The sequence below is a fragment of the Miniopterus schreibersii genome (genome assembly GCF_964146895.1).
Source record: "Miniopterus schreibersii genome assembly, chromosome: X".
In the NCBI taxonomy this organism is placed as follows: Eukaryota; Metazoa; Chordata; class Mammalia; order Chiroptera; family Miniopteridae; genus Miniopterus; species Miniopterus schreibersii.
The window spans coordinates 9,125,345-9,132,945 of record NC_138104.1 but is presented as its reverse complement, the minus strand read 5'-3'; positions in this window follow the sequence as shown (position 1 = coordinate 9,132,945).

Below are 7,601 nucleotides of genomic sequence, written 5' to 3'. Positions count from 1 at the left end.
AGGGGACATATGGTGATAGAAGGAGACTTGACTTAGGGTAGTGAACACACAATATAGTATACAAATGATGTATTATAGAATTGTACACCTGATACCTATATAATTTTATTAACCAATGTCACCCCAATAAGCTCAATAAAAAACAAAAAAATAGTAACAAAAAATTTTTTTGTGTTTGTTGGAGTGAGGAGAATTCATTCAGGTCATGTAAAAAAGGTTTCCTTTCAGTTTACCAATCACTTAACTGCTGAACTTGTTTTTCCAGCTCTCCACCTCAAAGTTCCCTCCAAGTCAGTATAAAAACACTTGACAGGACATAAACAGTATATTATTCAGGCTTGTCCTATTTCCCAAGTAAGTCTGTAGCTCACCTCCTGCTTCAGAGAGGGAAATCCATCAGGATGGGCACATGAAAGTGAAGCTGGGGCTAGTTGTAGGAAAGTTGTTAATGGCAGAAGTGTTCTAAGAACAAAACAAAATCCTCTTAGCACCAGAACCTCAATTTTTATGACCATCTGTGTAGCCCCTGCTCACCTATTTTATTGGCATTTTATCTTTTTTTTTCTTTGGATAAGGCTGAGATAAACAATGCTATTCCCTAGCAAAGCAAGCCTACAGAAAACCCTGGAAGTCTATAAAGTTTATCCCCAGTGATTGGCACTCACTTCTACCTCCTAACCCTGTTTCCCTCTCTCCAATTTCCATCTTTAGTCCCCTCACTCATCAGAAAAAATGTCAATGATGTTTAAAGAATGCAGATACCTGCATGATTCATTTAGTAGGTTCTCATCAGGCTGTTTTCTTTCTTTTTAAAAAATGTATCTTTACTATTGAAAGTATTACAGATGTCCCCATTTTCCCCCAACTAGACTGTTTTCAATTAAAAATAAAAGTTTTGGGTCTTAAAGGTCATGGCTCAACCCCCCAGGTAACTTTTCATCTAATCCCTGAATATATGTTCACTAAGATTCTACCTCTGGCCACCCTTTTTTGTCACCCTTTGTACCTCAAATACCATCTTTCTATGACTCCAAGAAGTTATGAATTGTAAGATACTGAGTCAATAATAGCTTTATAGAATGTCACTATAAGGTACATTCCAATTTCAGAAATACTAAAAGAGAAAAATATTTCCTTAATATCAAGGGTATATGGTATCACCTTTCTACTGATACTTGTGAACTTTTATCTGCACCTCTGTTCCTTCTCCTGTCAGAATATCAAACTGTGCACTGGAAGTCTTTATTTACCAATTATTTTTGAGGACTTATTATGAGCCAGGCACTTCAAATTACTGAAGATGCAACAAGAAATTAGACACATATGTCACTACTCTTATGGAATTTGCATAATAATAGTGAAGACAGGTAATAATGAGAACATAAATCAACCAATAATAGTTATCATAATAATGGCTATGCAGAGAATTAACCCTGCTACTATAATGGAGAATGACAGGAAGACAGGTATGTTGTAACTAGGGTGGTTAGCAAAGCCTTTCTGATAAGGGAACATTTGAGCAGAGATCTGAAATTTTCAAAAGGAGCCAGATATGGGGTGATCTGGGGAAGAGTAGCCCTGGAAAAGGAAATCACAAACGTAAAGGTCCTGAGGTGGGAAAATGACTTGGCATGTTTGAGGGGAAAAAGAAAGTCAATGTGACTGAAGGGCAGTGAGCAATAGTGGTTGTAGGAGAAGAGGTAGGAGAATTAAATAGTAACCAGGATAGGGCCTTGTAAGCCAGGATAAGAAGTTTGGGTTTTATTCTAAGTATTTTTCATGTAAGCATTATTAATAATAACCAAAAGGTGGAAACAGATGAAATGTCCACCAACAGATGAATGGATAAACAAAATATGGTGTATTCATACATGGAACATTATACAGTTATAAAGAGGCATAAAGTACTGATAGCTGCTACAACATAGGTGAACCTTGAAAACATTATGCTAAGTGAAAGAAGCCAGACAAAAAGGGCCACATATTAACATGATTCCATTTATATGAAATGTCCTAAATAAGGAAATCTATGAAAACTGCAAGTAGATTAAGTGGTTGATTAGGGCTGGGATTATGGGGGGGGGGAGCGGGAAGGGAGTAATGACTAAAGTGTGCAGGGTTTCTTTTTGAGGTGTTGCAAATGTTTTAAGATTCACTGTGGTGATGGTTGCAAAACTCTGTGAATACACTAAAAACCATTGAATAATACACTTTAAGTGGGTAAATGTATAGTTTGTGAATTATATCTCAATAAAACTGTTAAAAAGTTGGGTTAGGTTTGAGGGACAAGTAGAGACATTGGGTAGGTCATTGTATACATGAGTTTAAAAATTAGAGGAGAGGTCCTGGCTAGAGAAATAAATACAGGAGTTCTTTGGCTCTTTATCTCTATTTCTTCTTTTTCTCATTCTTAGTGAAGAGGGAGCTTTTATTTTATTTTAATTTTTTTTAAGAGGGAGCTTTTAGTACAATGATGCATCAAAGACTTCCTATTAAAGACTCAATATTGGAAAGAAGAAAGTTCTTAAGACTAATCGATGCTGAAGGCTCTGAAAGATAATTAAGGAGGAATATAAAGAGCCACTGGAACGAAGCATCCACCATAACTCTATAAGAGTGATGACCTTCCAGCCTTCCCTCTATTAATTTTTTCTCAGAACTTTTTTCATAGATTCCATTATGCGCTTGCTAGATATACTTTTTTGTTTTTATTTTAGGAGTTGCTCTAAGGTTTACCATATGCATCTTTAACTCAGTGGATTCTCCTTTTCAATAATCCTATACCAATTCACATATAATGTAAAAACCTTTGAGCAATATCTTTTCGTTTTCCCTCTCTCATCCTTTGCATTATTGTTGACAGAAATTTTAATCTACATATTTATAACCCATACAATATATAATCATTTTCTCTTTAAAGGTAATTATCTTTTAAATAAAATATAAATGAGAAAAAAATTCAAAATATTTGCCTACAAATTTAGCATCCTGGAGATATTCATTTTCTTGTTTTGATCAAAATTTTTATCTTATGTAATTCTCCTTTAGGCTGAAGAACTTCCTTTAACATTTCTTATATTACAGAACTATTGGCCATGAAATCTGTTAGCTTTTGTTATAAAATAGTCTTAATTTTACATTTATTCTTGAAGGATTTATTCTTGAATGATATTTGAATCTTTTAAAGCAAGTTCACTTCTGACTTGAATTGTTTTTGCCTAGAAGTCTACAGTCATTCTTTGTTCTCCTTTATGGTATTTCTTTTTAATTTCTTGTTACTTTTGATATTTTCTCTTTACTGTGGCTTTTCAGAAATTTTATTATGATGTATCTTTGTGTTTTGTTTTGTTTGTGGTTTTTTGTTTGTGGGGTTTTTTGTGTGGTGGTGTTTTTTTGTTTTGTTTTGTTTTGTGTGTGTTTTTTGGTATTTATCCCAATTGATTCATTGGAATTCTTGGATCTGTGGGTTTATAATTTTCATCAAATTTGGAAAAATTTCGGCCTATATTTCTTCAAATATATTTCCCAACTTTCTCTTTTTCTTCTTTCTGGGACTCCAATTAAACATATGTTAGATTGCTTGGTATTGTCCCTACAGGTTTCTGTTCTTAGTTGTTGAGTTTCGTTTTTTGTGTTTGTTTTTTTGTTTTTTGGTTTTTTTCTCTCTCTGTGCTTCATTGTGGTTAGATCCTATTACTGTGTCATCAAAGACATTGATCTTTTCTACTGCAATGCTTCATTTAGGTACAAACCTTTCAACAGTATACTTCTATTTCAGATATTGTTATTTTCATATTAGATGTATTTTTCAGATTTAGAAGTTGCATTTGTTTCTTTTTTATATTGTGCAGTTCTCCCCTCATTATGTTCATATATTTTCCTTTATTTTTTTGAACATGTTTAAAATAGTGATTTTAAAGTTATTGCTCACTAATTCCATCAGCTCTGTAATTTTGAGTTTTATTTCTATTGATTGACTTTTCTCCTAATTGCAGGTTTCTGTTTTTTGCAAGCCTAAATTTTGAATTGAGAATAGTTGTTGAGTATCTAGACTTGTTGTCTTCCTTCAAAGAATGTTGAGATTGGTCTGGTAGGCAGTTATGTTACTTACAGCTCATTATGATACTTTTGAGTCTTGTTTTTAAGTTTTGTTAAAGCAAGTCTATTACTCACTTTATTCAGGATTTCTTTGGCTCTATTACAAGATACGCCTCTTCTTGGGTGTCTATTGAATCCCCTGGGTGTTCAACAAGTTCATTCTTCACTATCTGGTTGGAACTCAAATGTCTCCTATCCCTGTGTGAGCTATGTGAATTTTTCAGCTTACATCACCCTGGTAATTTCCCTTTGGCCCATGGAATTTCATTACATGTATGCATGAGGGTTAGTATTCAAAAAGAGACTCCAGGATACCCCTATGCAAATTTCTGAAGGTCTTTTCCTAAATGTCTTCCTCCTTTCTTATGCTTTGTCCAACAAATTCAACTCAATTCAGCGTTCCTAAACTCTAATCTCAGTCTCCTGAACTCAGTGTGTCTCTTGTGCTCTGCTTGAGTTCCCTATTCTTGCACTATGGACAAGAAAGTAGGGCTCAGCTTGATTGTGCTAGTTTCTCATGGATCACATTCCTATGCGTGAAAACAGTTGTTTAATATATTTTGTAATGAGGTGGACTCCCTAGGGCAATGAGTAAACTTCTTCTCAACCTTGGCATTATTAACATTTCAGGTAAGATCATTATTTGTTATGGGGAGTTGTCTGTGCATTGTAGGATGTTTAGCAAGAGCCTGGCCTCTATCCAATAGATGCCGGTAGCACTCCTCTATTTGTGCCAACCAAAAATGTGTCCAGGCATGGCCACATATTTCCCAGGAGGCAAAATCCTCAATTGACAACCAGTGCTCTAGAGAATGACAGAACGGTGAGGGTGGGATAAATCTCAGGGCATCAGATTGACCCATAAATTCCTTAGGGCATCTGCTTTTGTACCTTTCACTTAGATGTTTTAGCAGCAGTTGAGAGAACAACTGAGTAATCTGAAAGTCAATAGAGAGGTGCAAAATGGAAAAGAAAATAGTCAGGTATTCTAGGTATTGGAGGCTTCTCCTCTCCCTGCAAGCCAAAAGAGATTTCTATTGTATAATATAACAACCATAGGCTTTAGATTCAGATAGATATGCTTTTAATGATAACTCTGAAACTTTTTGGTTGTTCAGTCCTGGCCAACTATCTTTTATTTTTATTTTTATCTTTATTGATTTCAGAGAGAGGAAGGGAGAAGGAAAGAGAGTTGAAACATCAATGCTGAGAGAGTCATCATTGAGTGGCTGCCTCCTGCACGCTCCCGACTGGGGATCGAGCCTGCAACCCAGGCATATGCCCTGATAGGGAATTGAATCACCATCTCCTGGATCCTAGGTCAATGCTCAACCACTGAACCACACTCAGCTAGGTACTGGCCAGCTATCTTTGATTTTGATATATATCTTTGATTTATATTTTCATATTTATTATCACAACTTCTTTCTAATAAGTGCATATCTTTTATTTATTTTTATCATTTTTAATATTCACACGAATATATGCTTATTGATTTGAGAGAGAGAGGAAGGAAGAGATAGAGAGATAGAAAGACAGGCAGACAGACATTGATGTGAGAGAGAAATATTGATTGGTTACCTCCCATACGCGCTCCAACTGAGAATCGAACCCGCAACCTTTCTGGTGTATGGGACGACTCTTCAACCAACTGAACCACCCAGCTGGAATGCTATTTTATCTGCTTTGCACTTTGATGACATTGACAAGCAAGTGTGGGTGTTGTAGCCAGTGAGAACTGAAATAAAATGGGCAAGAAGAATTTTAAGTTCCCAAGGGCTCTTTGGAGGAGAGGGAAGAAGAAATTGAGAAGGAAGGGGGAGAAGGAAGACAGTAAGATGTAGTGCACAATGTAACCCCATCCCGATGATTGCCAGACCTGCAATAAAGTTACTATATTAACAAATATTTTGTGCAAGAGGTGTGGTTTATGAATTTGCATGTGTTTGTGGAAAATGAACAGGAAGCTGAATATCACATGAGGGTTCCTACTGTGAGGACAGAGGTCATGTGAGAGAAAGCAGAAGCCCAGGAGACAAAGGAAGCCACAGAAAATGTGGGTTGAAGTTTCAATTTTCATTGATAGTGGATTTTGAGATTTGACCTGGAGTCAAAAGTAATGGAGGCCCTAAGTGACATTTATGACATGTTAAAATGAGAGTAAATGCACTTCACAGGATTGTATGAGAATGAGAGATAATATAAGTAAACAGAACACATGAAAGCAGATCTGGCATATATACTGAATTTCATAAGTGGTAACTATTATTAAGTTGAATATTTCTGAATTTTAGTTGGTGGAAGTTTAATCAAATATACTACTTTGTCATTTTTTCCCTTTGATAGTGCTATCTGAACCCACTTATTATATTAGGAGTTCTCCTTTCTATAATCTTCACCTCCACCTGCTATCGCTACAGAGGGTTATCAGTCTGTGACCTTTCGGCACTAAAGAAATATCCTCAGGGACTCAGGGTTTCTCTTCTCCTTATCCAGTTCCCCTTGCTTACCATGGCAGAATTTCATTGATGTGTGCCTTCCTTCTGTACCTGTAAAAGATTATCCACTGTGTCTTTTCCCCGTCCTGAAGCCCCCAGACATTTAATTTTTGTGTTCCACCATCAGTTAAAGTCAGAAACCTTGGATCTGTCTTGTTCACTAGGTCCTATATCATGACATATAAAACTCCTGATGACTACATTTTTATTAAATTTGCTTTCCTGGGTTTTACTCATAATACTAAGATTGAACACAAATAGACCACAAATTAAAAAAAATTATCAGTGTGCTTTTACAGTTACTATAGCAGTAAGGTTTGCACTCAACAGCATTATTGCAATTTTCCCTTATTTAGGCTCATGTTTTAAAGCAGGAAAGCAAAGAAGTAAATAAAATTATTGCCATTAACACTACTGCAATTTTTTCTGTCCTTGAAACTCACAACCAGTGATACATGTAATAATGGATTGCCTGTAGACACATAAAAGCCCTTCTCGGAAGAAGTGGGCTTTTGTTTTATGGTGCATCCCAGGTTCTTTGATAGGATGATTGATGACAAAGAAGATAGAAAAGGTTGAGAAAGCTTACCTTTGTGTACTCTACACCAGCACCCTGTGGGCACATAAGTATGAACAGTGGTCTGACTCCTCTTAGCTTCCCAAGATCAAGTGACCCAGACTACAATTTGCTGTTGATGGATGGAGCAGCCCTGGGATCAGGCAAGAGTAAGTGGGTGATGGAATCTTGCGCACTTTTAATTAATCTTTTATTTTACAAAATAATCCCTTGGGCTGGAAGTTTAATGGGATAGTGGAGTGGCCCAACAGTTTTCTATGTTTGCTATATTTACTTGCTAGTCTCAGTTCCTATGGATCCTGAGCAGCTGGATGTCTGAACCACATGTGGTTCTTTTTCCTATATACCTGCAAAGGAGCAGGGATTACCTGTATGGATATGGTTAATTTGGGGATTTGCTTTTTGGGTAATCCAAGCTAGAATTGGGA